Raw genomic sequence first — 12,270 nt, forward strand, 5'->3', positions numbered from 1 at the left:
TCTTCCATTTCCTAATAATTGCTCCCACAGTTGATTTCTTCAAACCAAGCTGCTTACCTATTGCAGATTCAGTCTTCCCAGCCTGGTGCAGGTCTACAATTCCTTTGACAGGTCTTTGATCTTGGCCATAGTGGAGTTTGGAGTGTGACTGTTTGAGGTTGTGAACAGGTGTCTTTTATACTGATAACAAGTTCAAACAGGTGCCATTAATACAGGTAACAAGTGGAGGACAGAGGAGCCTCTTAAAGAAGAAGTTACAGGTCTGTGAGAGCCAGAAATCTTGCTTGTTTGTAGGTGACCAAATACTTATTTTCCACCATTATTTGCAAATAAATTCATTAAAAATCCTACAATGTGACTTTCTGGAGAAAAAAAATCTCAATTTGTCTGTTATAGTTGACGTGTACCTATGATGAAAATTACAGGCCTCTCTCATCTTTTTAAGTGGGAGAACTTGCAGAATTGGTGGCTGACTAAATACTTTTTTCCCCCACTGTATATATATATATATATATATATATATATATATACATACATACACATACATACATATAAATACATATACAGTGAGGGAAAAAAGTATTTGATCCCCTGCTGATTTTGTACGTTTGCCCACTGACAAAGACATTTTCAGTCTATAATTTTAATGGTAGGTTTATTTGAACAGTGAGAGACAGAATAACAACAAAAATGTATGCACACATGACTGTAAGTCACTTTGGATAAAAGTGTCTGCTAAATGGCATATTATATTATACAAAAATCCAGAAAAACGCATGTAAAAAATGTTATAAATTGATTTGCATTTTAATGAGGGAAATAAGTATTTTACCCCCTCTCAATCAGAAAGATTTCTGGCTCCCAGGTGTCTTTTATACAGGTAACGAGCTGAGATTAGGAGCACACTCTTAAAGGGAGTGCTCCTAATCTCAGTTTGTTACCTGTATAAAAGACACCTGTCCACAGAAGCAATCAATCAATCAGATTCCAAACTCTCCACCATGGCCAAGACCAAAGAGCTCTCCAAGGATGTCAGGGACAAGATTGTAGACCTACACAAGGCTGGAATGGGCTACAAGACCATCGCCAAGCAGCTTGATGAGAAGGTAACAACAGTTGGTGCGATTATTCGCAAATGGAAGAAGCACAAAATAACTGTCAATCTCCCTTGGCCTGGGGCTCCAGAACTACACGGGAGGATCTTGTCAATGATCTCAAGGCAGCTGGGACCATAATCACCAAGAAAACAATTGGTAACGCACTACGCCGTGAAGGACTGAAATCCTGCAGCGCCCGCAAGGTCCCCCTGCTCAAGAAAGCACATATACAGGCCGGTCTGAAGTTTGCCAATGAACATCTGAATGATTCAGAGGAGAACTGGGTGAAAGTGTTGTGGTCAGATGAGACCAAAATTGAGCTCTTTGGCATCAACTCAACTCGCCATGTTTGGGGGAGGAGGAATGCTGCCTATGACCCCAAGAACACCATCCCCACCGTCAAACATGGAGGTGAAAACATTATGCTTTGGGGGTGTTTTTCTGCTAAGGGGACAGGACAACTTCACCGCATCAAAGGGACGATGGACGGGGCCATGTACCATCAAATCTTAGTCGAGAACCTCCTTCCCTCAGCCAGGGCATTGAAAATGGGTCGTGGATGGGTATTCCAGCATGACAATGACCCAAAACACACGGCCAAGGCAACAAAGGAGTGGATCAAGAAGAAGCACGTTAAGGTCCTGGAGTGGCCTAGCCAGTCTCCAGACCTTAATCCCATAGAAAATCTGTGGAGGGAGCTGAAGGTTCGAGTGGCCAAACGTCAGCGTCGAAACCTTAATGACTTGGAGAAGCTCTGCAAAGAGGAGTGGGACAAAATCCCTCCTGAGATGTGTGGAAACCTGGTGGCCAACTACAAGAAACGCCTGACCTCTGTGATTGCCAACAAGGGTTTTGCCACCAAGTACTAAGTCACGTTTTGCAGAGGGGTCAAATACTTATTTCCCTCATTAAAATGCAAATCAATTTATAACATTTTGACATGAGTTTTTCTGGATTTTTGTTGTTGTTATTCTGTCTCTCACTGTTCAAATAAACCTACAATTAAAATTATAGTCTGATCATGTCTTTGTCAGTGGGCAAACGTACAAAATCAGCAGGGGATCAAATACTTTTTCCCCTCACTGTACATACATACATATACATAACCTTTTTAAAAATATATTCCCCTTTATTACTTTCCAACCCCACCACCCCTTCCCTAATTGGAGTATACTAGTGAACAACAATGCTTAGGCCTCTACTTCCAGCTTATACATACTATATACATTTTATGGACACAGTCAATTTGACAATAATTATATTTTGTTTGTTTTTACTTCCTCTACCCTCAACCTCTCTGATCGTTTTCATGATGTCCATCCGGTTTGCTTCTATATGCCATATCTTTCTAACTGTGCTCTTTCACAAAAGCTCTCAACCTATAACCTATATACTTATTATGGACACAGTATGAGTTACATTAGTTATCTTGTTGTTATTAGTTGTTGTTAGTTGTTATTATTCCCATCCTTCAACTCCATTCAACACCACCCATCTATCTCTTAACACCATCCATGTTGGATTTCTATTTGCCATATATTTTTCAACTGTACTGTGATGTTTTACAAAAGTTCTGAACCCTTGTATTCTCATTTTTTCTACAGATTGTAAATTGAAAATAAACATTTTTGATAAAAGTATTATTATATTATTAATCGATTGACTATGACTTTTCAGATCACCCAGTAGTGCTATCTGCAGGGTTAGTTCCAGGTAAATATTGCAATCCGTTAGCCATTCCTGGACCTGTGTCCAAAAACAAGCTACAAATGGACAGTACCAAAACAAATGATCTAATGATTCTGTCTCTTCGCAGCAAAATCTGCAGAGCTGGGAAGATTGTATCCCCCATATAAATAACATTATACTGGTAGCAATAATTTTGTATAATAATTTAAATTGAAAAATTCGAAGTTTTGAATCTGGCGTCGTTTTGCGAATCAGTTCATAAACTCTATGCCATGGAATCGGTACGTCAATAATCTCTTCCCAACTATTTTGCAATCTATATGGGACGGCTGTCAATCCTTTGGTCCTTAAATGAAACTGGTATACTTTTTCATTTATCACAATTTTCTTTAACCAATTATGTTCTTTAATGCAGGGCCGACAGACAAGTTCCTTACTTTGTCCCCTCTTCCACTTTCCTCTTCCATTTTTGTGGTAATGCTGCAATTATTTGGTTGTAATTTTGGGGTTTTATTAGCTGCATGTGCGACATGCCACCAGTCCTACCTATGATATAATTTATGAAGATTATACATTTTTTTTTAAATTTCTTCAAAAAATAATGTTTTTTTTATCAATTAGTATATTTGAGTTTAACCTCAATATTTGTTGCAATATTTGTTCTGTTTTTTTCTGGAGGATTAAATTGAAATTGCAACCAAATTTCTATGGTTTGTTTTAGAAATAGTGATATTTGGGAGATAATTTCCTTTTCAAATAACTGAAAGTGAGAGGTTGTAATCTGAATAAAGGGAAAAAGGCCATTCTTGAACATTGGGTGAGACTATTTTACTAATTTTCTAGAGAACCAGTTCGGATTTAAGAATAACTTTTGTATGACTGAAGCTTTTAGTGATAGGTCTAATGCTTTAATATTGAATAATTTCTGTCCTCCCAATTCATATTCATTATATGTCTCCCGAGTGGCGCAGTGGTCTAAGGCACTGCATCACAGTGCTAGCTGTGCCACTAGAGATCCTGGTTCGAATCCAGGCTCTGTCGTAGCCGGCCGCGACCGGGAGACCCATGGGGCGGCGCACAATTGGCCCAGCGTAGGGCAGGGGATGTAGCTCACTTGGTAGAGCATGGCGTTTGCAACGCCAGGGTTGTGGGTTCGATAAAATAATGTATGTGCTAACTGTAAGTCGCTCTGGATAAGAGCGTCGGCTAAATGACTAAAATGTAAATAAATAGGCCCGTTTAATTGTGTCTGGCTTGCCATTCCAAATAAAATGGAATCTTTTTTTCTCATATTATTTAAAAAACCTTTTGCTAGGCGTAGGCAAGACCATAAGCAAATAGGTAAACTGGGATAATACTAAAGAGTTAATCAGGGTGATTTTTCCACAAATTGACAGGCATTAGCCTTTCCATTGTAGCAAGATCTTATCTATTTTTGCTAACTTTCTATTAAAATGTATTGGAGTGAGATCATTTATTTCATTTGGGATATGTATTCCTAGTATATCCACATCACCACCAGACCATTTTATTGGTAAACTACATGGTAATGTACATTTTTTATTTTTTAGTGATCCAATACGTAATATAGTACATTTATCATAATTTGGTTGTAATCGAGAGAGGTTAGAAAATGTATCTAGATCCTCTATGAGGCTGTGGAGGGATTAAAGTTGTGGATTTAAAAGAAAACATGAATCATCAACGTACAATGACACCTTTGTTTTTAAGCCCTGGATTTCTAATCCCTTGATATTATTGTTGGATCTGATTTTAATAGCTAACATTTCGATGGCCATAATAAATAGATATGCCTAGATATGATAGTGAACAGCCTTGTTTTACTCCTCTTTGACAGTTTAAAACTTTCTGAGAAATAGCCATTATTTACTATTTTACACCTAGGGTTACTATACATGGTTTTAACCCATTTTATAAGAGATTCTCCAAAATTGAAATGCTCCAGGTATTTATATATAAACCCCAGTTGTACTTTATCAAATGCCTTTTCAAAGTCTGTTATGAATAGCAGGCCTGGTTTCCCAGATTTTTCATAGTGTTCTATTGTTTCTATTGTTGGAGTGAATCCTTACCACCGCAACACATGGCTATTAGTGGAGCCTTGTCTGGCAGCGAAACAGTTCATTCAGCCTCATTTACTGCCTTTTAAAAAATCATAGCTGATATGGCTGGCTTGCTTAAACAAATGTGGTTTCTACTGACAATTGAGATGTTCAAACCATGGCATAAGGGAATGATGAGCGGATAAGAGGCAATCCGTGATTTCGATTAAGACAATGAGCGAGCTAAGACGAACGTAGTCAATATTACTATTTGTTCAGCACTTTTGAAATGTACAGCGACATAATTCAGAACATGGGCCGTTCTTACAGTATTCTCCATGCACACCAAGTCAGAACCGTAGGATAAATAAATGGGGCATATAAGCAGATAATGAAAGCTTTTACACGATTCGATGATGACATTCCTCTAAAACAGGCTATAGGCTACATGTGCACCACCAAGTCAGAACCGTAGGCTAAGTCAGGAGGGGAAAAGGGACCAAATTATTAGGGTGAGGCACATGAGCTACTAACAGCTTACTGCACAACATACACTTAGTATTACTTTCTTGGCTACAGTATACATATCTCCCTGGCATATTACATCATTTATGCAGCAGCATACAATACATTTTTGGACTCACCGTTGTGCTGTGCTCACTTGAACAGGAAGGTGGAATGGTGGGCCTTCTTGTAGGCAAATTTTGTCATGAAACTTTGTCATCAAAGTCTGGAATTCTCTTTATTTATGGTGCTTTCAAGACAACTGGGATCTCTGGGAAATAAAACAAGGTCGAATCATGACGTCAGTGATCTTCAGGTTGGAGCTCTATAAAGAGGCCTGAGTCCCCGACTTGGAATTCCGAGTTGGATTACCGTTCAAAACTTATTTTCCCAGTCGGAGCTACGATTTTTCAGAGTTCCTAGTTGTCTTGAACACACTGAAGTCTGAGATTTCCCAGTTCAGAGTTTTCAGTTGTTTTGAACGCGGCAGAAGTAATTCTGGATTGACAGTGTAGTGTCGAGAAAACGATGCTGAGATGCTGTGATGACAATGAATCCGCTGATACTGTCCTCGATTATAATTATTTATTACATTGAAGATTTCAGCGCCAATTTACAGACTTCTGCAGACATCTGGAGAACAACCGGCACCAATCTCTTAATATGTTATTCTCTCAGTCCTTTGTCCCAACCAAGGTATATATATCCTATGTAACCTGATATGGGTGTTTTCCCCTACAGACCAATCCCAGGACGCCACATAACAGACTTCCTCTGTTTTAGGGTGTCCCTATAGAAATGCTCTCCAGATGCTTCCACAAGCTGAGTCAACATCCTCTAAGACACCATTTGCAACCGTCAGCAAAGTCATAAATTGTCTAGATACTACAACAGCATGGCCAATGTATTCAACCTTATCTGGCCCATGGTGTTGCGTGTCAATGTTTATCCTTTTAAGCTTAGAAAAGAGACCATTAAACCCAGACTTGGACCACACACTCTCTCCACCGAATATAAAGCAGGGGAAGCAAAATAGCGATTGCTTTGCAACTGATTCCTTCCAAACCACTCATTGTTGAATTTGCGATTTCAAACTTTTAGTAATGTTTATGTCCAATAGCCGATGAGCACCGATACGTTTTCTCTTCATAAGGATTGACCAGTATATTGTCGACGTGATTCATGATGACAACTGCTTGTCTTGCTAAGATGTTTATTTTTAGTCATTAGGTCATTTTAGCAAACGCTTTTATCCAGAGCAACTTACAGTAGAGTGCATACATTTTTATACTTTTGTTTTGGGTACTGGTCCCTCGTGTGAATCGAACCCACAATGCTGGTGTTGCAAGCACCATGCTCTACCAACTGAGCCACACGGGAAAGTATCATGTTGACATGATCAGTCCAATCAAAGCTACGGTAGATATAACATGATTTGACATCACCTTATCTGTGGCCAATGACCTTGAGCCTTCTTGGATGGGCACTTCGGCACTTCTAATGTAAATCTATGGCAGCACCCAAGGGGGCTTAAACTTTCTAGCTCTCCCTGTAGATTATGTGGCGATGTAGTGTCCCCATGAGTGACAGAACACTGAGCCAATCACAGCGCAACTAGAGAAGATTACCAACCCCTACGCTCTGTATTTTCCGCTGGCTTACCCTCCACCACAGAAAGCACGGAGCTAGGCTGAAACACCTGCATTTTGGAGCTGCCTTACTCAAGAAAGCAAAAAAGAGACCATGTTTGTATGCAGCTTTATTAACTCAATATACAGTACCAGTCAAAGGTTTGGACACACCTACTCATTCAAGGGTTTTTCTATATTTTTACTATTTTCTACATTGTCAAAACTATGAAATAACACATATAGAATCATGTAGTAACCAAGAAAGTGTTAAACAAATCAAAATATATGTTATATTTGAGATTCTTCAAATAGCCACCCTTTGCCTTGATGACAGCTTTGCACACTCTTGGCATTCTCTCAACCAGCTTCATGAGGCAGTCAAATGGAATGCATTTCAATTAACAGGTGTGCCTTCTTAAAAGTTAATTTGTGAAATTTCTTTCCTTCTTAATGCATTTGAGCCAATCAGTTATGTTGTGACAAGGTAGGGGTGTAAATGTAATACAGAAGATAGCCCTATTTGGTAAAAGACCAATTCCATATTATGGCAAGAACAGATCAAAAAAGCAAAGAGAAACGACAGTCCATCATTACTTTAAGACATGAAGGTCAGTCAATCCGGGAAAATGTCAAGAACTTTGAAAGTTTCTTCAAGTGCAGTTGCAAAAACCATCAAGGGTAATAATGAAACTGGCTCTCACGAGGACCGCCACAGGAAAGGAAGACCCAGACTTACCTCTGCTGCAGAGGATAAATTCATTAGAGTTAACTGCACCTCAGATTGCAGCCCAAATAAATGCTTCACAGAGTTCAAGTAACAGACACATTTCACCATCAACTGTTCAGAGGAGACTGGAATTATTTGATTTTATTAAAAAAGAAAATCGGGGGGAACTCGGATGGTTGAGGGGCAGCTCTCAGGAACTGTGGGGGGGGTGGTGGCCTGGCGGTTGGGAGCTTGGGCCGGTGGCTGATAGGTTGCTGGTTCCGGTCCCCGTTTTTTTGACCTTGTGGGAGATCTGTCGAAGTGCCCTTGAGCAGGGCGTTGACCCTGGTTGCTTCTGTGGGTCACTCTGGATGGGAGTCTGTTAGATGACTGAATGTAATGTAAATGTTGAGCGGCTTCACTGCAGGTAGATTGTATGTTTTAATATTCCATACAACAACAAACAAATTATGTTTGTCTGGCAAAGCAAGTCTACAGTTGGTATGAAAGAGCAGTCCAAAATAATTGATTGATCATGATTTTAATGCCATTATCAAATCTCTGTTCATCAACACATCTCATTTGTATCAATAAGGAAGGGGCTGTGAGTTGACTCCATTAGAACATTTGAAAAGGATTGAAGAGAATAATTGTTGCCATGGTCACATACACATTCAACACCTTATCCTTATGTCAGGGTGGTTGATCTTTTCATTGATTCATTTTCAGACACTTCTAATAAGACCAAATAAGTGAGAAACCATGGTAATGAGTTCTGTGACCCAGATGAAGCTGACAAGCACTCACAATAAATAAGTCTCTACCAACCACAAACCTGTGAATAGAGACAGTTCCTCAATATCTTGAGAGCAATGGTCTAAACAAACATGCTGTAAAGCTCTCATTAAATGATGAAATTGTACAAACCAGGCTGCAGGTACTGAAGATTAGCACATGTATCTGCAATCTCGTCTAGAGGTCAGGCAAGACCGTGTTATCACAGATGAAATGTGACTTTTCCCCCCTCAGATTCATGATTATATTTATAACCATCTCGGAGACCTAATAACAATCTCTGAGAAAGGTAGCAAAATGAGTGATGCATTTATTGAAAACGACCAAAGCATCCATCCATCCATCCATCTACACTACATGACCTAAAGTATGTGGACCCCGTCGAACATCTCATTCCAAAATCCATGGGCATTAATATGGAGTTGGTCCCCCCTTTGCTGCTATAACAGCCTCCACTCTTCTGGGAAGGCTTTCCACTAGATGTTGGAACATTGCTGCGGGGACTTGCTTCCATTCAGCCACAAGAGCATTAGGGAGGTCGGGCACTGATGTTGGGCGATTAGGTCTGGCTCGCAGTCAGCTTTCCAAATAATCCCAAAAGGTGTTTGATGGGGTTGAGGTCAGGGCTCTGTGCAGGCCAGTCAAGTTCTTCCATACTGATCTCGACAAACCATTTCTGTATGGACCTCGCTTTTTGCACGGGGGGCATTGTCATGCTAAAACAGGAAAGGGCTTTCCCCAAAGTTGGAAGCACAGAATTGTCTTTTTATGAACCCGTTTCCACTGCTGCAGAGTCCAATGGCGGCGAGCTTTACACCACTCCAGCTGATGCTTGGTATTGAGCATTGGTTATCTTAGGCTTGTGTGCGGCTTCTCGGCCAATGAAAACCAATTTCATGAAACTCCCAACGAACAGTTCTTATGCTGATATTGCTTCCAGAGGCAGTATGAAACTCTGTAGCGAGTGTTGCAACCGAGGACAGACAATTTTTTACACACTATGCGCTAAAGTGGTCCCGTTCTGTGAGCTTGTGTGGCCTACCACTTCGCGGCTGAGCCGTTGTTGCTCCTAGACGTTTCCACTTCACAATAACAGCACTTACAGTTGACTGGGGCAGCTCTAGCAGGGCAGAAATTTGATGAACTGACTTGTTGGAAAGGTGGCATCCTATGACGGTGCCACATTGAAAGTCACTGAGCTCTTCAGTACGGGCCATTCTACTGCCGATGTTTGTCTATGAAGATTGCATGGCTGCGTGCTCCATTTTATACACCTGTCAGCAACGGGTGTGGCTGAAATAGCCAAATCCACTAATTTGAAGGGGTGTCCACATACTTTTGTATCTATTGAACTAACGTAAGATAAAGTAGTTTCAATTAACTTCACAATTTCTAGGTGGCTCATAGGCCTACATCTAGTATTATACGTTAATACTTTTCTATTATAAGTCTTCAAGCTTCCTCTAATAGCGTACACAAAACATGTCATGATTTACTGTACTTTATTTCAATTGAAAATATCAACTATTGTGTTCACATACACTGAATTTCACACCAGTAAACATAAAAAGGTGCAACCATCTTAAGGAAAACAGATTTACAGTAATCAACAATGTCTTTTGAGTAAAGTCCTTGAAGGCACAATCAGAAATGTTTATGATTTATATAGTTTCTTATTGCTGACATTTCACAAAGGCATAGTTGCCGAAGATACATTGAGTAGATTACATTCAGAGACGTAGAGATTTACACAAGTTGTAAGGCTAGTCAAAGCCTACTGCTTAATAAAAAGGCATTCAATCTAACAAGGACAAGGTTCATTTTGAAACACAACCACATTCATAATGCCTAAATGTTAATTATATTGGAAGATCTTTCTTAAAGTGTATCGATTTGAACTTAGTCATTACTCTTGCATAAAATATTTGACATGGTTTGTGCACTTACATTATTTTGCATAAATCGAAAAAGGTTGTGCTCTGCACAGTCAAGTGGGTAGATAATAAAAACATAGAAGAAAGAAAACAGTGAACATCAGGTCTCTCCCTATCCATTGTTAGCATGACCAAATCCACATTATTGCCTCAAACATGGAATAAATAGCTGGTTCTCTATCCATCGTTGCTTTCATAAATAATGGTTTCCTCCTTTAGACACATTTTAAACATTTAACAAAGGGAGATGGAAGCATAAATAACTAAAGTAAGGAAAAAGGTAACTAAAATTAGGAATGTTGACAGATACAGTGGGGAAAAAAAGTATTTAGTCAGCCACCAATTGTGCAAGTTCTCCCACTTAAAAAGATGAGAGAGGCCTATAATTTTCATCATAGGTACACGTCAACTATGACAGACAAAATGAGGAAAAAAATTCCAGAAAATCACATTGTATGATTTTTTATGAATTTATTTGCAAATTATGGTGGAAAATAAGTATTTGGTCAATAACAAAAGTTTCTCAATACTTTGTTATATACCCTTTGTTGGCAATGACACAGGTCAAACATTTTCTGTAAGTCTTCACAAGGTTTTCACACACTGTTGCTTGTATGTTGGCCCATTCCTCCATGCAGATCTCCTCTAGAGCAGTGATGTTTTGGGGCTGTCGCTGGGCAACACAGACTTTGAACTCCCTCCAAAGATTTTCTATGGGGTTGAGATCTGGAGATTGGCTAGGCCACTCCAGGACCTTGAAATGCTTCTTACGAAGCCACTCCTTCGTTGCCCGGGCGGTGTGTTTGGGATCATTGTCATGCTGAAAGACCCAGCCACATTTCATCTTCAATGCCCTTGCTGATGGAAGGAGGTTTTCACTCAAAATCTCACGATACATGGCCCCATTCATTCTTTCCTTTACACGGATCAGTCGTCCTGGTCCCTTTGCAGAAAAACAGCCCCAAAGCATGATGTTTCCACCCCCATGCTTCACAGTAGGTATGGTGTTCTTTGGATGCAACTCAGCATTCTTTGTCCTCCAAACACAACGAGTTGAGTTTTTACCAAAAAGTTCTATTTTGGTTTCATCTGACCATATGACATTCTCCCAATCCTCTTCTGGATCATCCAAATGCACTCAAGCAAACTTCAGACGGGCCTGGACATGTACTGGCTTAAGCAGGGGGACACGTCTGGCACTGCAGGATTTGAGTCCCTGGCGGCGTAGTGTGTTACTGATGGTAGGCTTTGTTACTTTGGTCCCAGCTCTCTGCAGGTCATTCACTAGGTCCCCCCGTGTGGTTCTGGGATTTTTGCTCACCGTTCTTGTGATCATTTTGACCCCACGGGGTGAGATCTTACGTGGAGCCCCAGATCGAGGGAGATTATCAGTGGTCTTGTATGTCTTCCATTTCCTAATAATTGCTCCCACAGTTGATTTCTTCAAACCAAGCTGCTTACCTATTGCATATTCAGTCTTCCCAGCCTGGTGCAGGTCTACAATTTTGTTTCTGGTGTCCTTTGACAGCTCTTTGGTCTTGGCCATAGTGGAGTTTGGAGTGTGACTGTTTGAGGTTGTGGACAGGTGTCTTTTATACTGATAACAAGTTCAAACAGGTGCCATTAATACAGGTAACGAGTGGAGGACAGAGGAGCCTCTTAAAGAAGAAGTTACAGGTCTGTGAGAGCCAGAAATCTTGCTTGTTTGTAGGTGACCAAATACTTATTTTCCACCATAATTTGCAAATAATTTCATAAAAAATCCTACAATGTGATTTTCTGGAATTTTTTTCCTCAATTTGTCTGTCATAGTTGACGTGTACCTATGATGAAAATTACAGGCCTCTCTCA

The sequence above is a fragment of the Coregonus lavaretus genome (genome assembly GCF_964263955.1).
Source record: "Coregonus lavaretus genome assembly, chromosome: 17".
In the NCBI taxonomy this organism is placed as follows: domain Eukaryota; kingdom Metazoa; phylum Chordata; class Actinopteri; order Salmoniformes; family Salmonidae; genus Coregonus; species Coregonus lavaretus.